The following is a 21,560-nucleotide window of genomic DNA, read 5'->3' on the forward strand; positions in this document are numbered from 1 at the left end:
TCTTGTCCATGGAAATGTAAATTAATTGTGTCTGGTGGGAAGAAATTGATTATAGCTCAGTGAATAGATCTGTTAGGCATCTACTTGTAAATTTATTTCAGAATTCCTTAACTGATTATATGGTTGGTACTTTAAATTATCCTCTGAATGGGTTATAACATCTTACTAGTCCCCTCACTCATTATTGTACTAAATAAAATATTTGACATGTGTTCATTTTGCATTTGTATAAAGGTCATGATTATCCCTCTTTTAAACATTGTCTTTGACAATTAAAAAAATGACTCATACTTGCTCTTAAATTATTTGGTTTTTAATTGGGAAAATAAGATATATAACTACAAACAGATACACAGTTCTGAGCTCTATCAGTCAATGAGTTTGGTGTTACTATATTTTTTCAGAGGGAGGGGAGATCATCCTAATCAATAACTATTGTACTTATTCTTTCATTTCCTTTAACTAGTTGATTACTATTTGCAAGCAAGAAAATTCATGTGAAAAGATAAAAGAATAAAATTATAGGCTACCGTAGCCCAGAGAATGTTTTAAAAACACATTTTTGACAAGATTTTTTTATTATCAAAATAATAATATTATTTGGGAAATAATAAATCATAGAAAATAATAAAATTTGGAAACCATGGAAAAGTAGAGAAAATAAAAACAGTAACCCACAGTTTTACTAAGCAATGTGACCAACGTGGTATCTTTTCATCCAGATTTTCTATGCTTAGTTTTGTTGTTACTTGTTTTTGTTTCAGCTCAGTTTGGTTGGTTGGTTTGTTTCTCTTGCACAGTACATGTAGGCTGAATAATCCCCCTTCCCCTGCTTAGATATCCACATCCTAATCCCTAATTCATGGAATTTGTGAATATATACAATTACATGGCAAAGTAGAATTAAGGCTGCAGATGAAATAAAGGTTGCTGATCAGCTAACTTTAAAACAGGGAGAGTATCCTGGATTATTCAGGTGGGCCCAATGTAGTCATAAGAAAATATGGCACATATACACTATGGAATACTCTGCAGCCATAAAAAAGGATGAGTTCGTGTCCTTTGCAGGGACACGGATGAAGCTGGAAACAATTATTCTCAGCAAACTATCACAAGGACAGAAAACCAAACACCACATGTTCTCATTCATAGGTGGAAATTGAACAATGAGATCACTTGGACACAGGGCAGGGAACATCACACACTGGGGCCTGTTGTGGGGTGGGAGCTGGGGGAGGGATAGCATTAGGAGAAATACCTAATGTAAATGATCAGTTGATGGGTGCAACAAGCCAACATGGCACATGTATACCTATGTATCAAACCTGCACGTTGTGCACATGTACCCTAGAACTTAAAGTATAATTAAAAAAAAAAAAGTGGAAGAGAGAGGCAGAAAAGGGAGAACCAGACAGATGGCAGCACAAGAAGGACTCCATCTGTTGCTAGAGAAGAGAGCCACAAGCCAAGGAATGTAGACAGCTTCTAAAAGCTGGAAGAAGCAAGGAATTTGGGTTTTCCCTAGAGCATGCAGGAGGAATGTAGTTTTGCTACATCTTGATTTTAGCTCACTGAGATGCATTTCAGACTTCTGACCTCCAGGACTGTGCAATAATAGTTCATATTGTTCAAGCCTCTGAGTTTGTGGTAGTTTTTTTACAGCAGCAGTAGGAAACTAATGCAGTGCACGTATGTAGATTTTTTATCTATAAAATTATATGCACCTACGTGTTATTTAAAACATTTTTCAAACATAATTTGTAATGATACCTAATCATTTACTTAATTGTTCTTTTATTATTCCCATTATTAAAATGATACTCCAATTCGTATCTTTGGGCATAAAGCTTTTTCTATATTTTACATTATTTTCCTAGGATAGAATTACTGTGTCAAAAGGTAGAAGTATGTTTAGAACTAAAGGGTTGTGAAGAAAAGGCAGATTAAAGGTTATAGAATTCATATTTCTGACCCATGAAGGATGTATTTTCAACTTTTACCAAACTCATTCAAAAGAATTGAGTAAATAATCCTTCCTGCCGCCTTTTCTACCCCCCTTAGTTGTCTAGTGTGTTACAATCCAAAAAGAAGATGAGGCAAATTCCAGAGATCTGGAATGATCTGGGTGAACATCCTGTAGACTCAGGTATAGAAAGCTGCAGAGTGGTGTCATTAATCTTAGAAATAAGTTAAGTGGCTAAGGTCCAGAATTTAGCAGAGCGCAATGAAGAAAAAAACATTTCCTTCAAATACATTAAGAGTGACAGTTTTATGCAATCAGGATTCATACATGACAGTGACCATCTTGGGATGGGGCCTCAGAGGCCAATGAGTACAACCTTCAGAATGCAAGGAGGTATTTTGAGAATAAACAAGAGATGCTGTATTTGGTACCATGGTTCAAGTGTTTGCTAATTTCTTACAATGAATAATTTAAGCTAAATGTTAGAACCAACTGCATTATTTTAAATATGTTATTATAATCAGCTGCAGTGTAACCCATCTGTAATTCTTACTCCATAGGGCAGGCTCAGTGATTCCCAATAAATTCTTTTATTGTCTTCCAAGGGTTATAATAATGAACCTCTACAGGTATTTTTATAGCTAGAATCTGACAGTGTTGACACGCTTGACAACTGCAGTCATAATGCCTGTATCTGGAGCGTGCAAACCAAGTAAATAATGCCTTCTGCCTCTTTCTTCTCCCATGTTCATATTAAATATTGCCTTTGTCTGGATGTGCTACACAACACCCTATCACATCTTAAGCTTTGTACTTTCAGAGGTTAATTCTTGAACAAAGACAAAACGATGCAATCAGTTTGGGGGGAAAAAGGTGAAGCACTGTGTCAATTAGCTCTTTTCTGGATTCCCTAGATAACTAGCGGAAGGGAGGTTTTGAACTTTTAAGCCAAACAGTGAAATGAAGAAGCCCTGATTTTTAGATATGCAGGAAAAAAGTGAAACTGGGGAATAGAAATGAACTCAAAGGTCCAAGCATAGTGTTAATTATTATATTTTAGTTTTTCAATTTATGTAAAATTTCTCAGCTATCACTTTATTATCTCTTTAACTTATTTTACAGGTTCTTTAATGTAATATGCTATGAGAAGGTAGATCAGGACAAGTTGGACGGTTTATTAGTGGGGTTTATGGGCTGGGAGATGATCTCATGTGAGACATTCCCCCAGGAATGATGCTTATCATTAAACAGCAAGAGGGTAGCTGGATGGAAAATGTGTCATTCCAGGATGGAGTTGAACCTTAACTCTGCTGTGAAATGGTATAAAATTAGAAAAGGAGAGCATTAAGTGTTGACCTAGAAAGACTGAAGAAAGGTTAGAACTTCATTAGAATACATTTTTTTTGAATGGGGTAAGTTCTGTATGGGATTACAAGGAGGGTGGGGACTATTATAGATATTTATTTAAACTATCGGGAGTAATAAGGAAGAACAGTGAATAAAATGGCAACAATCGCCAGAAGTAGCTCTATTTATTTTCCCATGGTAAAGACATTTGCTTAGAATAAAATGGATTTCTGAATAATCACTTTCAATCTAAATGAGTCTACCTGGGAAGAAAAAGCTATTGAGTTATCAATGTACCCCCTCCTCCTTCCTCACCTAGGTATTAGAACAAAATGTTTGCAAACTAATGACCTCATTTTCAGGTAAGGATTGTAAGTTAACAACCTTGCTTATGGAACCTCAATTTGCAAACATATTTCAAATATTTACCTAAATACTTAAGTTCCTAAAATGTCAATTGTTTGAAGATGAGATTTTGAGGACCATGATGCTATATAAAGAAGTACATTATAAGGCTACTTTGGAGATGTGAATTTGCAAAAAAAAAAAAAAAAAGAAGTGTCTGAATTTGCAGTTGTTTCAACATTCAATTGTGTGAATAAATTAAGTATTCTAATTTCTTGTTCTTGCTTTGCATATGTAAATATGGTATTTTGTACTTGTGGAATTATTTAGATAATTGGAGAGTTGGATGCTGAGCTCAAATATCAAATCTTTCAAAGGCACATTTGGTTGAAAAAAAGAGGCGGACAATTTTTTCTTCTTTAGTTTTTTGAGTTTTGAGAAAAAGAAAGTCCTTTTGGTCAACTTATTTTGCTACCAACCTTTCAGAGAGAGATGGCAGTTTATGTGTGGAAATTAATGAGTCAAGGAGAAAACATAATTAGTGACTTAGAAAGGGAAAGTGAGATTAATGTGGAAAAACTCAAATGCATATGTGCCACACACTCTGCCACTGGGCAGCATCAGGGAACTGTGTGCTAAGGGGAAGTCTTAGGTCAGGTGTTGATTGACCATTGATTTATTCAATAAATATTTATTGAGCACCTAATATGTAGCGGGCAGTCTGTTAAGTGCTGGTGATTCAGGAGTGAGTGAGACAGATGAAACTAGGGCCCAATGGAGAAGACCCAGAAAAATGATCATTGAAGGGTGTGGGCCCAGTATAGTGCATTGTAGTGTTGACCACGAGGTGAGCACACTTTTCATTTCTACCTCATTGGCTCCCTGTTAACTAGGGAAGTTTCTGAAAAGGTCTTATGGAACATTACATACCTCACAGTTTCCCTGGACCTTGCAAGGCAAGCGTTGGGTTGCAGACTATACTCAGAGAATGGCCCTTCTGAATACACAGCCACGTGCTGCATGATGACGTTTCTGTCAATGATAGACCACATATATGATGGTGGTTCCATAAGGTTATGATGGGGCTAAGAAATTCCTATCATCTAGTAATGTGGTCATAGTAATGTCATAGCACAATTGCTTAATTTTAAAAATAAATCTAATGTATCCTAAGTGTACAATGTTTATAAAATCTACAGTAGTGTACAGCAGTGTCTTAGGCCTTCACATTCACTTATCACTCACTGATTGACTCACCCAGAGGGACTTCCAGTCCTGCATACTTCATTCATGCTAAATGCTGTAGACAGGCATATCATTTTTTTATCTTTTACACTGTATTTTTACTGTCTCTTTTCTATGTTTAGATATGTCTAAATACATAAATAGTTACTATGTTATAATTACCTACATTTTTCAGCACAGTAATAGGCTATACAGGTTTGTAGCCTAGGAGGAATAGGCTATGCCACCATAGAGCCTAGGTGTATAGTAGCTATCCCATCTAGGTTTCTGTAAGTACACTATATGATGTTCTCACAACAATGAAATTACTAATAATGCATTCCTCAGAATGTATCCCTGTCATTAACTGATGCATGATTACTTTGGTGAGCTAGGTTTTGTGTTTCTCAAGCAGGGTCAGACCATTCATGTTGTTAACAAAGAGTTATTTAGCTTCTTCTGGGTTCCAGGAATGGTAAGGATGCGATGGTGATGAATCATTCATAGACCCTGCTCTCATGGGTCTTCCAGGCTAGTGGGAGGGATAGATATTAATCAAATAGTCAAAGAAACAAAGATGTGATTACAAACTGAGATTCGAAGTACGAAGCTCTGCAAAAGCACAGAACGGAGTCTTTTATACCGTGCTGTGATCTGAAGGGATGGAGAGAGTTTAGTAGGGGAGCAGGAGGGAGATGCACATTCCAGAAAAAGGCCAGTTTATGACTATTCCTGGGATTGGGGAGGAATAAGGCCATTACGGCTGGACTGCAGAGAGTTTAACAAAAGAGATAAGATTATGGTCAGGGAACATAGATACAAACAGATGGAATCCTGCTGATGCTAGCTGGGTGGCTGCAGATTTCTAGCAAGCGCAGAGAAGCTCTCTGCTTCTAGTCAAGAATGGGGCTATGCGGGAACATTAGATAACTTGTTTTTTCAAAGTTAGGTTAACATTAGACAGATTTACTGAATGGGAGTATTTTGTTGTAACACTTTAAATCCAAATAGAGTATGATACTATTATGAAATACCAACATGCCATTTAGGAGTTCATCTACATCTAGTCATTTTCTCTATGTCATGGGCATTAAGTTGTGATCTGATAACATATTTCTTACAATCTAGCACAGTGCCTGCCTGGAGTATGCACTAAAACATTTTTCTGGTAGATTAAGTTTAATTTAATCACAATAACGATTACCCTGTAGTCTAAAACCTAATGAAAGCCTTTATGTAAGGGGGACAGAATAAGGAAGAAAAAAAGAGGCCATAACTAAATAATTTACATATGCATCCCAAAGGCTGAGTTGCACAAGTCCTGGAGAAAGAATTTTTTTTTTAATTACTGAAATTTTTGGACAATTCGGAGGCATTTTCTTATGTTAAATCTTGAGACTTTATGATTGTGAGAATTTTATCTGCATAATCTACCTGCAAAAAGTGCATCTTATCTGACAAAAAACTTCAAACTCATTAGAAGAGGGAGTCCTATATGTTTTCATGAGAGTTTTGTACTCTAAGCTCTGGTATCAAGACTTGTATTCTGATTTAATAAATCCACTTCTAGTTTTGGTTGGATAGAATATTTCTGCTTATCTTGTTTGCATTTATAAGGGCAATTTTTCAAACAAGAGTTCATATAAACCTGGAGGTACACAGACTTTCTAGGAGCTACAAGGTCATGGATACCTTTAAGGGAACCAATGGCCAAATCCCCAGCTTGTATGTGTGCTATGGTTTAAATGTGTCCCCTCCAAAATTCAGGTGTTGCCAATGCAACAGTGTGGAGGGTTGAGACCACTAAAAAGTGATGAGGTCATGAGGGCTTTTCCTTCATTAATGGGATAAAGGCCCTTGTGAAAGAGGCTTCAGGAAGTCCTCAGCTTGCTCTTCAGCTCTTCTGCCAGGTGAGCCCAAAGCATTCTGCCCCTCTGGAGGATGCAGCCTTGATCTTGGACCTCCCAGATTACAGAAGTGTGAGAAATACATGTCTGTTCTTGTTAAATGACCCAATCTACAATATTTTGTTGTGGTAGCACAGACTAAGACAATGTGTATGTTTTCCTAACACTAATCTTCTGGAGAGGATGGCTGTGGTGGGCCAGTTTTCCTACCCCACTTCCCCTTTTATAATCACTCTCCTCTATTCTCTATAAGAAAATTACATCTCTCACCCATCTCTAATCTTACCATGGTGTACAGTGCTGGTATTTGAGATTGCATTACTCCCATAAAAGTGAAAGCTTTGATGAGAATTACTGAAACATGATACATCTTATTTTCCTATCATTCTGGTAGCAAACTCATGTCTTTCTGTCTCAGTCTATCTAAAAATGAATTTGAATTCATAGGTAAGGAAGTACAAGATGCAATTTAGTGATGTTTCTTAAAAATAGATAAGGAAGTTAGACATTTTCTGTTAGTAAGTCTGACTTGGTGGTTATTGGTTTGACAGTGAAGACAAGGTTTGCCAATTCTATTGACATTTTCTATAAACTTAATGAATGAAATTTTCAGCCCCAAGGTTTTTGAAAAATATATATTTGATGTGTATGTTAATACGTAAATAATTGTAATCATTTAAACTTACAGTAAAAGTTTCGGAAGTCAAACTTAATGATATGAGAAGGGATACATAGTTTTTCAAAAAGTCATGGATTTGAAATATTAGCTGATAGGTAGAAGAAAAAGTATGGTGGCCCAGTGAATGAAAAGGAGTATCCCAAATATCTCACCAGGAAAATGACTTTGTGTTAATTAAATAATTTACACATTAAGAAAACAGGTTTCCTGGAGAATAATTGTGTATACATTTATAAATAAGTAAATACACACACACACACACACACACACATACACACACACTCTTCCCCCAGTTGTTCTGAGGGCAAGTGTTGGATTTGTAGAGTTTTTTCATTGACACTGCTCTTCTTATAGGGGAGCATAGGTTACGTTGATCAGCAAAGTTGTCTTCTAGATGTTGAGAAACAAATCTGTCATTCCAATTTTTAAACACTCTGAAGTCAGGGCCAAGATAAAATAATGTTTTGACCCTAGATTTATTACTCAAAAATCTATTTTCTCATTAGAAAAGTAATACTTGTTTCAGAAAATTTTGAAAATAGCAAAAATTGTAAGGAAAACAAAATAAAAACCAGCAATATATTATTGTTTAGTGGTATACAGATACTCGTCAATTTATGATAGGGTTATTTCTGTAAGTTGAAGAGCATTTGTTCTTGGGAAATAACCTCATTGTAAGTCGAGAATATCATATATTGAAAATGTATTTAACGTACCGAAGCTACTGAACGTTATAGCTTATCCAAAGCTACCTTAAATGTGCGCAGAACACATACACTAGCCTACAGTTGGACAAAAAATCATCTAATGCAAACCCTATTTTACAATAAAGTGTTGAATATCTCATGTAAGAGTATTGTATTGCATACCATTAGCCTGAGAAAAGATCAAAATTCCAATTTCAAGGTATGGTTTCTACTGAACACACATTGATTTTGTACCAATATAATGTCAAAAAATCGTAAGTCAAACTATTATAAATTGGGGACCATCTGTATCTTTCTGTTCATTTTTCTATGTATAGAAATTTATTTCTTTTTCATTAGAAATAAATAAAACTGTCACATTAGAACCTTACCGTAACAGTTTGTAACTACTTTTAAATTTTATCAACATATTCTGATCATTTCACCATTTCATTAAATGTTTTTTATGACATCATTCCTAATGATTGAATAGTATTCCATCAGGAGGAGCAACATAATTAATTAACTCTACATTTTTCATACTTGAGCAAATGTATGGATCCTTTTCAAAAGAAAGATAAATTGTCATTCTCCCTCCAGGCTTGATTTATGTTATTTTCATTATGTTTTTCCCCCGCTATGTAGAAATATAAAATTAGAATAAATTTTTTATGATGCTAACAACTACAAAACCAATACAAATTTATGTTTAAATTTTGATATGAAATTAATATAAGTGAAATGTCAACCGTTACTTAAAGGGATAGCTGATATTTAATAGCAGGATGATAAGTGTTTTATATTTTCTTGGCGTGCTTCATTTGATTTTGAGCCTGATGGACTATCATTTCAGTCATCTTGAATATAATCATATTTTTCTTCTATAAGAAACTTATTTTAAGACAATGATTCATTGTTTTTATGGATCAATCAGTTTAACAGTGCACCTCAAAGTATAGTACCATCAAAAGTTTAAACAAAAATTCTTAACTACTAAACTTAATCTTGTTAGATTCAAAGATAGCTCCTCACAGTGTAAATATGACATTAACAGCTATTTTCTAAGTGATAATTCAGCTCTCCCACAACTGCTATGGCCTCCTTGTTCTCTAGGAGGTTTGCCTTTCCTTGGCACTATTGTGACTATAAGCACAAACACAAACTTGGCATCAAAATCATAGCAGAGCTGAGGTAGTCTACCAGATCATCCAGAATATCTTTACACTGACATTCTTTAGATTATTTTCAACACAAAGACACTAGATTAAAAAAGGAAACCTAGGCAATACCATTCAGGACATAGGCATCGGCAAAAACTTCATGAATAAAAGACCAAAAGCAATGGAAACAAAAGCCAAAATAGGCAAATGGGATCTGATTAAACTAAAGAGCTTCTGCACAGCAAGAGAAACTATTGTCAGAGTGAACAGGCAACCTACAGAATGGGAGAAAATTTTTGCAATCTATCCATCTGACAAAGGGCTAATATCCAGAATCTACAAAGAACTTAAACAAATTTACAAGAAAAAAAGAACCCCATCAAAAAGTGGGCAAAGGATATGAACAGAGACTTCTGAAAAGAAGACATTTGTGCAGCCAACAAACATGAAAAAAAGCTCATCATCACTGATCATTAGAGAAATGCAAATCAAAACCACAATGAGATACCATCTCACGCCAGTTAGAATGGCGATCATTAAAAAGTCAGGAAACAACAGATGCTGGAGAGGATGTGGAGAAATAGGAATGCTTTTACACTGTTGGTGGGACTGTAAACTGGTTCAACCATTGTGGAAGACAGTGTGGCAATTCCTCAGGGATCTAGAACTAGAAATGCCATTTGACCCAGCCATCCCATTACTGGGTATATACCCAAAGGATTATAAATCATGCTGCTATAAAGACACATGCACACATATGTTTATTGCAGCACTATTCACAATAGCAAACACTTGGAACCAACCCAAATGTCCAACAATGATAGACTGGATTAAGAAAATGTGGCACGTATACACCATGGAATACTATGCAGCCATAAAAGGGATGAATTCATGTCCTTTGTAGGGACATGGATGAAGCTGGAAACCATCATTCTCAGCAAACTAACACAACAAAAAACCAAACACCACATATTCTCACTCATAAGTGGGAGTTGAACAATGAGAACACATGGACACAGGTAGGGGAACATCACACACCAGGGCCTGTCAGGGGTGCCGGGTTAGGGGAGGTATAGCATTAGGAGAAATACCTAAAATAGGTGATGAGTTGATGGGTGCAGCAAACCACCACATGTATACCTATGTAACAAACCTGCATGTTCTGCACGTGTACACCAGAACTTCAAGTACAAAAAAAAAAAGAATTAAAAAAATAAAAAAATAAAAAAGACCATCTTTTATGACTCAGACCCTTGAGAATAAGGCTTTTGGAGTCCTCAGTTGCTTAAAACAATACAAAATTTATTATCTTATAGTTCTAGAGGTCAGAAGTCCTAAAATCAGTGTGTCAGTATGGCCATGTTCCTTTTAGAGTCTCTAGGGGGAAAAGCCTGTTTCCTTTTCCAACTTCTAGAGCCTGCCTGCATTCCTTGGCACAGGGGCCCTTCTTCCATCTTCAAAGAGCATCACATCAAACTCTGCTTCCATAGTCCCATCACCTTCTATGACTTGGGCTCATTTGCCTTCTGCTTATAAGGACTCTTGTGATTTCACTGGGCCCACCCAGGTAATTCAGCCTAATCCTTCCATCTCTAGATCCTTAGCTTAATCACATCTGCAAAGTACTTTCAACCAAGTAAGGTAACATATTCACAGGTTCCAGGGATAAGGACATGGACATCTTTGAGGAGGCCATTTTTCAGCCTACCACATCCGAATGCTAAAAACTTCTCTTAGAAATAATGCTGTGATGTTGTATATAAATTATGTAAAAAAGCTGTGTTGTTGTATGTTGTATTCATTAGCCATGATTATTCTTTTAGGACAAAAGTCTAATGCTAGAATGTACAAACCACAAGATATATACATTAAAGGAAGACTTTTAACAAACAATGCCAAATTACCCTCTAGAAGGGTTACTTTGAATGACACTTTTGATAGTAGTGAATAGTTGCTTGACCACATTGGTATTATTTATTAAAAATCCTTTGTTATTTGATAAGAAAAAATTCATTGTTATTTTACTTTAGAGTAATTTGCTGTTAGTTATTTTGATGATATTGAACATTTAAAAATATATTCACTGGTTATTACAAACAAAAATAATTTAGATGGAAATTTTATTCAAGGCTCTATTGCTTTATAGAGGTTTACTTTGTAATGTAGAAATCTCCTAACCTGCAAGTGGTCTGCTTCTAAAATTAAAGCATCAGGAGGAAAATGTAGAACCCCTTTGAACTAAAGTTCACATCTCAGAGTGTTTAGGAAAGTGAACTAATTGTTTAAACAGATGCAAGGATGATACTGTTCAGGATGAAATAACTGTTCAGTGTGTTTTGTGTATAGAGTTGTTATGCTCTTCAAACAGGGATAGCCTGTTCAATTACAGATGTGTGCCCAAGTTAGAGCACGTCACTTGTTTCTGCTACACTAGGCGTGGTCTTTCCAGGGAAAACATCTTATGATAAATTTACATTATTGCTAAATAAGAACTAAATATTTTATCTGAGGGCAATTATCATCTAATTCTTGTCATGAAAATATTAACAGCACGAAAATTTTCTTAATAGATAAAAATTGAAGGATTTTTATAAATTGTTTTATTACACAACCATTACATACTCATTCAATAAAGAATTTTCATTGCAGATAATCAGAAGAAACAAAAAGAAGCTGTGGTGAAGAAGGAACGTTTTCTAAAGCCTCTTTTACATCCAGGATGGTTGAGAAGTCAGAGGCCTGCAATGCTAGGAAGAGAGGGTCTAAAATGGTAAGACTGAACACAAATATAAAATGGGTAGGGATGTATAGGTGGCTATATTTTATTTGCTTATACTCGATCTTTTCTCCCTCCAAAGCATCACTTGTTGCTGAGTTAGGGAATCCAGAAACAATGCAAGGCAAGCCTTGATAAAAATCATGCAAAATATTGCTTTCAGAGTTTGGAGAGGCAACAATATCCTTTCTTTCTTTGCTCAGTCCCGCTGGGGCTTTGCTTTCCTTGAAGAAGATGCGTCAGTGGTTTTCTTTCTTTAAGATATCTAGGAGGAGGCTGTTTTTAGCTGAGAGCTGCTGCTTTGCCTATCACTGCAGTGTCGTGTAGGATGCCTGGTAGAGAAGGCAGCTGGAGAGGAGGAAGTCGGAAAGTGAATGCCTGTAAAGAAAGAGCTCAGGAATAAAAAGAGAATATGCTAGGCTGTGTGCACCCAGCAGGTGCAGCTTTCAGGCGTGGCAGAACAGGGTGGGTGCCTTTGGCAATCTCTAGTCTCTTGGGATCTTTTATTTGTTTGGTATTCTAAGAAGATCTGATTTATTTGTACCATTTCAATGATATTGTGAGGTTAATGTGTTTCCTGGTGCATAGTAATTAACATCAGGCTCTGCAGAATGGAATATTCCAGGACTTAGAGACTGCTGGACATTTTATGGGCTGCAGCCAGCAGATGGTGATAGTGTACCACAAAAAAGCCAATGAAGCGGGCTTGGTGAAGCTAGGAGGTTCAGTTTTGTTTTGCTTTGTTATTTAAGCTTGACAATACCCATCTATATATCCTGTGGGCGCACATTGTTTGAGCCCAGTCTGATCTTAAACTTGTTTTATGATGATATCATTATTTTTTACTGCTACAAATTAACTGTCGGTTTCAATCTACCCCATGTTTCAGCTGCCTTCAGGGATCATCTTGTCAGTTATGCAGCTTTCCAATTTTATGGCTGAGATCAAGAATGATTCCTTAAAGGCACATGGGAAACAACAGTGAAATGTGGGAGAGTGGATGTGAGCTCTGCTACATGGCCGATATTATAGGTGCACAGGAAAGATAGATAAGAACAAACCACTAAGGCCCCAATTCAGTTTGAAATTTGTCTTGACATTTACTTAGGTGCAATCATTTATCTAGATATTGATGGTGACCTACTATCACTGGAATAAAATGGAGCTAGAGGAGTTCCAGCATTATTTTACAGAGTTATGTTCAAACATATGAGAATGTAAGGACTTGTGGGCACACCAATATTTTCAGGTCCACAGGAAATTCTTTCACTAGGACATGAAGTCATTCATTCATTCTTCCTTATATCCAATGCTTCTTGAGTGCTTATTGGGTGCTTATCCTTGTTCCACATGCTAGGAAGTCCTTGCAGACTTACCTCACAGGAACTCCTAGTTGCTGCCTATCTTTTCTTGAAGTGTAAAGGCACAAGGAGGTTAGGATCCCCTTTATAGAGAGCTGGCAGAGCACCACTGATTGATGATAAACTTGAAGGAGAAAAGGGTCATATTCTAATTTGCTCCAGTCAAAGGTTTCCACCAGCAATAGACTGTTGTAAATCTGCTGCTGAATTCTGCTACTGGCCAGCATACTGTCCAAAGATGTACTGAGAGACATTGGGAAATCCCAAAAGTCAGTTAAAAAGGTCAGGTTATTCTTCAAATGTTAGACGGACAAAGTAAGCATGGGTTCAAGCCCCCGTCAAATCATCTGCAGTCTACAAATAGCTTATTTTACCAGCTTCCTAACTAATGTGGTATCTTCTTCTAGAACTTGGCAAGTTTTATCAGTATTAAGTAACGATGGTTCCTCTATAGCCTGCCCATTATGAGCCAGGTCCTTTCCAGGTATTATTTTGATCTTGATGACACTCATTCAAGCTGGGCATTATTATACTGTTTTGATATATAAGATAACTGAAGCTTAAAGAAGTTGATTAATTTGCCAAGTATGTAGCCAAGTTGGGAATTAAACCAAGGTCTGTCCATGCCCCTCCAACTATGCCATACTCCCTCTCTTTTGAAGAACTGTTTGCTATAACATTGTTTCATTGGCCAGACTAAGTATGGAAGGGAAATAAAGGAAGAAGTCCCAGGATTTGTGCTGAGAGAGGCTGACATCTATAAGGGGATCAGGCAGAAGACATGATATACAGGAACCCAGAAGCATCCCATCATTTGGTCTGCAGGGCTTTGGAATATTGGGAAACAAAATCATCAGAATTTTCTGGGAGATGGGTGGTTAGCCTACAGAAATAGGGTGTCTTGTTCCAAACAGAGGCTTCAGAGCATCAGACAGACTGTGGAGTTAAAAGGCAAGAAGAAAAGTGCAATTAGAACTGCCATACCAGGAAAACCTTTGCTTGAATGCAGGCTATAAAAGATGGATAGCGATGCATTGGTCTTTTCAGCTCTACTCTCAGGCAGGGATAACAACATGACTGGCAGCAGCATTTTGAAACACAGACAGCCACCACCACTGATATTTATTTATAGAGAGAAAGTGCACGAGGTGGGATAAATGCACAGAAACACTTTGAACACTAAGCGCAGTGCAAATGGGCTCACTATTGATTCTTAGTGGAAATGTTCATGTCTGCCTCATAAACAAATATTACTCCTGAGACCATCTTCAACAAAATATTTAGTCTGACCTCTCCAGACTGCATTTACAAACTCATTTCTCTTTTCGTTATGTTTTAGTCCTTTTCACTGTGATGTAAGTAGGCTCTCCAGCAGTCCCAGAAGACTTTCACAAGAAGAGTTTCAGACAATAGAAAATAAGCCTAAGTGATTGTGTGGTAGGTTCCATCAAAAGGTATCGTGGAAGTACTGTAGAAGAAGAATGAGAAATTATAGGAAGTTAACATAAAGGGACACAAGGGCACATCAGGGTGTAACATCAGCTGGTGTGGCAGATCTTGGAATGCCAGGAAGCAAAATTGTCAGACACTGTCTGTGGGGTTTTTCATCCCCATCGTTGCTCCATTTCCACATGGGTATCATTAAGTCCATTGTGACGGGACACAGCCAAGTGTGGAGAACTACTTAGGAAAGTTCAAGAATCCATTAGAATCATTAGATCTCTTCTGAGCTAGCCAGAATAATTAAATCTATGTCCAATTGGAGACTAGTGTAGCTGCCGATTTTACTTACCTTTCAAAAGAATTGAGAGGAAATTCTTATGCAAGAGTCACTCACAGATGCCTCCTAATGCATCTTTAAAACATTCTACTCATCTCCAATCAAAAATGGCTTCTTATTTATGTTGCTGAAGGGCATTTTTCAAAACGTACTGTGACTTTATTTTAGTAGTCTGTGAACTAAGGTTACCCATAGAATGGTTGGAAATTAAGCAGTTTGTGACTATAAGTGATGTAAAAAAAATCAAACTGGATATTTATTTGATTGCTCAAAGTTCTGAGTGCATTATCTAGATAGCTTGTCCATTTTTGTCTGGGTTAATGTCAGAAGTTTTCAATTTCAAATCCCTCCAGAGCAGGACTGATGCCATCTCCATCAGTTTAAGAGCCCCAGGTTCCTCATCCAATAAGCATGAGTTCCTCATCCAATAAGCATTGAGTGCCTATGATGAGACACAAGTTCTTGACCGGCACAGGGTGCTCGTGTCTGGAGATGGCAGTGAAGACATTTTTCTTCCTGCATAAATATGTGCAGGAAATCGAAGTTTTTTTTCTTGCAAACTTACCTTTCCCCTCTCCTGATCCTGTAGAAAGGGAAAATGAGGCCTTTTTTTAAAATTATTATTTTTAAATTTTGAGCATTCAATTCAAAGCTAAAGTTGAGGTACATATAAATGATAAATGGCTCTATGCTAAGGGGCTTGCCATTGTGTATATATGGCTGTGTAGCAGACATTTGGCTGTGTTTGTTTTTTTTTCCCTTTTGCTTTAATCCCCTCATAGAAAACAAACATAGACTGGGCGCGGTGGCTCACGCCTATAATCCCAGCACTTTGGGAGGCCGAGGCTGGTGGATCACCTGAGGTCGAGAGTTCGAGACCAGCCTGACCAACATGGTGAAACCCTGTCTCTACTAAAAATACAAAATTATCCGGGCATGGTGGTGCATGTCTGTAGTCCCAGCTACTTGGGAGGCTGAGGCAGGAAAATTGTTTGAACCCAGGAGGCGGAAGTTGCAGTGAGCTGAGATCGCGCCATTGCACTCCAGCCTGGGCAACAAGAGCGAAACTCTGTCTCAAAACAAACAAACAAACAAAATCAAACAAACAAACACCATAATGCAGTCTCCCAGTTACTACACTTTCTATACCATTGCTTCCCTTTTAACCTTTTAATTCTTCCACCAACAGCTGAGAGGCACTTTTGGCCATCCAGCAGCCTGAAGCCTGCAAACCCCATAGTATTTGCAGTCTATCTAGGGCAACAGGGTAGAACCCAAGGCCATCTATCAGTCTTGGGAGCCTCATATGTTCACAGATTTTCTCTATGGAAATGTTGTGGTGTTTTTTTGTTTTTTTTTTTAGATGGAGTCTTGCTCTATCACCCAGGCTGGAGTGCAATGGTGCAATCTTGGCTCACTGCAACCTCTGCCTCCTTGGTTCAAGCGATTTTCCTGCCTCAGCCTCCCGAGTAGTTGGGACTACAGGCATGCGCCACCACGCTGGGCTAATTTTTGGATTTTTAGTAGAGACAGGGTTTCAGGAAATGTTCTTGGTTCACCTATATGGAATCTGAAGTATTCGCCTCTTGATACAAATTATTTATATTTATAGAAAATTCATAGTATTTCTATACCCTCTAATCACCTGTTCTGGAAAATGTTTCCAAAGATAGAGAATGAAGTGTAGGAAAAAGCCCAGGGGACTAGAGATAAGACGCTACTTCAAAACTTTAGGGCTGGAGCAAGTCACTTTTATAAGTCTCAGAATTCCCACCAGTTAAAGTGGGAGTAATAATACCTTTCTTAGCTTTGCTTAATAGAAGACAAGTACAAAGCATTTAAAATTCCAAAGTACATTGCAAGTGTATGGGTAGAAGGAAAAAAATAAAAACATTTATTAGGTTTCTTCTATATGTAACAAGCCATGCTAAGATCATACTATTTTATAAGGAGAGAGCCTTATCTAAATATTCCTTACTGTGATTTTTGTACATAAACAGATCACCACAACCACAAGCCACAAGGCAATATTGGTTTCACAGTTAAAACACTGGGTTTTAGGACGGGCAGACATGGGTCCAAATTCCAGCTCTGCCATTTTGTGACCTTGTTATTCAGCCTCTCTATTTTCTCATTCATAAAACAAAGCTAATAATTTCTACTTCATGGAGTTTCAATAGAGATGAAATGAGACATGGTATGACATAATATTGGGCACAACATGAGGATAAAATGATTAGTTAGGGACATGTGTACCCTTCTACCACTAAAGGTAATTTCTCTTTGCTTTAAGTGAAATATTATGCCCTCACAAAAGCTGTAAATTCATAAGTTTTTTTTAAATTTCATAATCATGCCTTAATTTCACATGAGAGAAATCTAGTTTTAGCCTAGAAACTTTCCCACATCGAGTCTTTTCATGGAGAAATGAGGGTCTTCCTTCCCACTGTCTTCAAATTTGTGGCACATCAGCCTTTGTGGTAGCTACTAATTCTTAGACTCATGGTCTGCCACAAGCTGTTGGCCAAAAGGAACCCATGGGCGTCTGATTGCTGTGCTGCTTCTGCCACATCAGGTAGGGCTGAGTCCAATCACACTGAGTCCTTGGGGATGCGCTTGCCAGGGAGGTGTTAAGGTTTACCACAAAAGCACATGGACTTTGAGCTAGACCACCTGCATTCAAATCTCAGCTTTGCCCATTTTTCCCTGCGTGACCTTGAACAAATTCCCCTTTTAAACCTCCACTTTTTCATTTAATAAGTGGATAATAGTAATAACCAACATTTATGTAAGCTCTTTCCCTGCACCAGGTTCTGTGATGGTGTTTTACATGCACTAACCGATTTAACTTTATAGCATCTTGTGAAGTAGGGATTTAGTATTTTTCAGTTTTCAAAAAAAAATTATAGTAAAAAAATTTTAAATGAGATCTACCTCCTTAATACATTTTTAAGTGTACAACACATTATTGTTAACAATAGGCACAACAATGGAGGGCAGGTCTCTAGAATTGATTCGTTTTGCGTAACTAAAACTCTACACCCATTGAACAATAATTCCTCATTTCTCCCTCCCTGAAGCTTTGGCAACCACTGTTCTTCTCTCTGTTTCTAGTCTGAATGTGACTATTCTAGATACTTTATGTAAGTCAAATAATATAATGTTTCTCTTTCTATGACTAGTTTATTTCACTTAGGATAATGTCCTCAAGATTCATCCATGTTATCAGAAGCGGCAGGATTTCCTTCTTTTTTTTTTTTTTAAAGGCTGAATACTGTTTTGATTGCATGTATATACCACATTTTAAAAAACCATTTATCCACCTATAGATGTTTAGGTTGTTTCTACATTTTGGCTTTGTGAATAATGCTGTAATGAAGTTGAGAATGTGGATATCTGTTCACGATCTTAAATTGAAATGAAGTGAGGATTATTTCTAACACCAATTTTACAGTTGAAAAAAAAACAACCAGAAGCATAGAGAGGTTAAATATATTTTTGCAGGGCACACAGCTAGCAATTGTTACAGCTGGGCTTCAGTCCCACTGACTAGTGTAGAGATTCTGTTCTGGAAGTGATAACACTTCACCCTAGCATTGGACTCTTAACAGTACCTGACACCTGCAAATACAAAATAAATGTCAGCTAATTTTATTAGCAAGGAGGATGTGCCTCTGGCTTTAGTGCTTTTGCCCACCTAGCTTGCATTTTTTTAAAATGATATTTCTGAAGAGCTGAAACTCTTTGTTATGAGACTGAACTTAGGCTCATTAAAGAGGTAAGTTTGTATTAATGTTAACTTAGAAAGTCAGTTCTAACCTTAGACTTCTATAAATTCTGGCAAAATTCTAGTGGGAAGTTTTCCCCCACTTTTCATTTTCTACACCTTCTCTCTCCTTCTAACTGCCATTTCATAAGTGTATTTACTGACCCCCACACCTAAATTCAAACATTAAAAGCAAAGCCTTACTCTCTTGTACCAAAAATAAAACCAAAAGCTACCATTCACTCTTTCAAACTAGAATTCTAATCCTAGAGATGATGTATTAACTCTATCCAAACATGAACGAAACTGTCCTGACCCTCAGTATCCTCTCTGGAGAAGGTCAGAACACAGTTGTGGCCACAAAAATCGCCACTGAGCCCCGATATAAATAGCAGTGAATTGGCCATGCAAAAACGGAGAGACTGAAGGGTCAATGAAGCTAATTATAACTTGAGGGTCTTGCCTGGATTGTGGGAGGGCAGGGTCAGAAGCCTTGCAAAGCTGACATTTTACTCCCAGATGAGTCTACTTTTGGGAAACTATTTCTTTATGGATGTGCATAGAGCCTAGGAATTAGAGGCGGATGCCAGAGGGAGCCTTGTAAGAGCTTACGGCTGTCCTGTAACCGGAAGTTAATCTGCCATTCTCCTCTTATCCTCTGGTTCCTGGTTTGTGATTTTTCACTGCAGCAAGTATTCTGCTTCTTCCCCGTCACAGAAAGTGTGGCTTTTCTTATCTGTAAGGTGTCTCAATTTAGTGGAAAATAGAATTGAGTCCACTGCCCACTCCCTGTTCCAGGACTGTTTTTTCTCAAAATAGGAAATATATAATGTGTAGGCTGGGTGGCTAGAATTAGGTTGAATCAGTACGAAACAGGGAGATTTGTTTGCTTCAGAAGAAAATCTCCCACTGCCTTGGCTGGCTGCAGAATCCAGGACAAATATCAAGACTTGGAGCTATAGAAATCAAATCATCCTGAGTGGATTATTATAATGATGAACCTCTCCATGGATTCCTACATGCCCTTTTAACAAAGCCTTTTGTGGCCAAACTGGCATTTCTAGTTAAGATTTTGAAACCATTATATTTAATGCCTTCTCATTGATTAAGTCAAAAAAGAAAGAAATCGACTTTCCTATGGAGATAGGCAAATCTTTTCTTTCTTTTTCTGTTTTTATAATGAACTGAAATATAAAGCCATCTTGTTCTAGATATCCGGAGGAAATTAATCACCTCAAAATAGAGAAGGAGAAAGTTGGAAGTACAAAATGACATGTCTGAGTTTTTTTGTGGCTTCAAAATACCCACCTGGGTAAAGATACCACCAGATTTATTGTTATCCAGCCTTGGGTTCTTATTTCTGATCTACCTATTGGGTAATAAAAGATTCAATTTATTTTGATTGTTTCAGAATATCACAGAGCAACAGAGAAAATGTGGATCACTCCAACTCTAGCACAAGGTCAGGGAGGAAAAAAAATCAGAGAGTTTGGAATTTCTAAGTGCTCGTGTTTGAGAAATGGGGAGCATCACAAACTAACAGCATAGGTGGACATTTTTTATAGGGTAAAGGATTCCCACGGAACAGCACTCGTCAAATGCAAATAAAAATTGTACAAAGAAGGTAACTTCTTTCTCTGTCCCCACATCTCTCCTTCTGAAACTTCATTCTTCCATTAAAAAGGAATTGTGCTTTGTGATGTATAAAGTCTGTTTCTTTCTCTTCAAGTTGAATGTTAACATTCTGCTTTGTGCCCTTAACTTAATGGATATTCTCAAAACTGGCAGCTTTTTCTTCATGCGGGAAGAAGAAATAATTCTGAATTAAGAACACCAAAATAGGTTAAGGATACATTATGTCAGAGGCTGTAGATTGTTAACAAGCCAAGGAAGCACAAAGCATGGAGTATAATACAATTAAGGGCACCCGGGTAAGATTGCCAGCCATTTCATCCCAATGATTTCACCTGTTGATGCCAGAGGTGACCCTTTCCAGTCTGTCTAACATTTTACAGAGCCCAGGTGGTTTTCTAATTGCTGAGTGATCTGCAATTAGCAAGTGTAGTAGATGCTGTGGTGCCCTGCCTGGATCCCTTACCCGGCCCGTCACTCCCTTCTCCAATTGCTGTGAGTGTAGACTTCTAATGACCCACAGCTGCCCCTTTTTTTTAGAGAATTGCGAATGGCAGCAGCATCTCTCAGGAGGTCATGTTCCTCGCCCCAACTAAAGGCAGCCAATGACTGATGAATGTAGGGCTACAAATGGCCCCCTTACATCGAAGGAGAGGGCCATAATTAATTTTGTGGTGTGATCCCATGGATCAGGTCAAGACTGGCCTTTGTACAGGACCACATCCTTGCTGAGCTCTTTCGTCTCTCCTCTCCCGCTTTGCACCCCACTCTGCTGGCTTTCTCTGAAGAGCACGGCTTCACTAAACCTTATGCACCAGAACTACCATCTGAGGCTCTGATTCTAGTGTGCCCAGAACTAAGAGAGTGAGTTTGCTCATATATCTTTCTTAATGGATTCAATAACATAATATCATTGTTAACTAGAATTCTCTTG

General features: G+C 37.5%; 1 long non-coding RNA gene across 1 annotated transcript in view; it reads left to right on the plus strand.

Annotated features, from left to right (window-relative positions):
• LOC129058073 (uncharacterized) overlaps positions 1 to 12,547 on the plus strand; it is a 36,240-nt gene extending 23,693 nt beyond the window's left edge. The window contains exon 3 of the long non-coding RNA XR_010135911.1: positions 11,961 to 12,547. This is a non-coding gene — a long non-coding RNA (uncharacterized LOC129058073). The remainder of the gene's footprint in view (positions 1 to 11,960) is intronic.
• The last annotated feature ends 9,013 nt before the right edge of the window (positions 12,548 to 21,560 follow it).

The sequence above is a fragment of the Pongo abelii genome, chromosome 11 (genome assembly GCF_028885655.2).
Source record: "Pongo abelii isolate AG06213 chromosome 11, NHGRI_mPonAbe1-v2.0_pri, whole genome shotgun sequence".
Classification (NCBI taxonomy): domain Eukaryota; kingdom Metazoa; phylum Chordata; class Mammalia; order Primates; family Hominidae; genus Pongo; species Pongo abelii.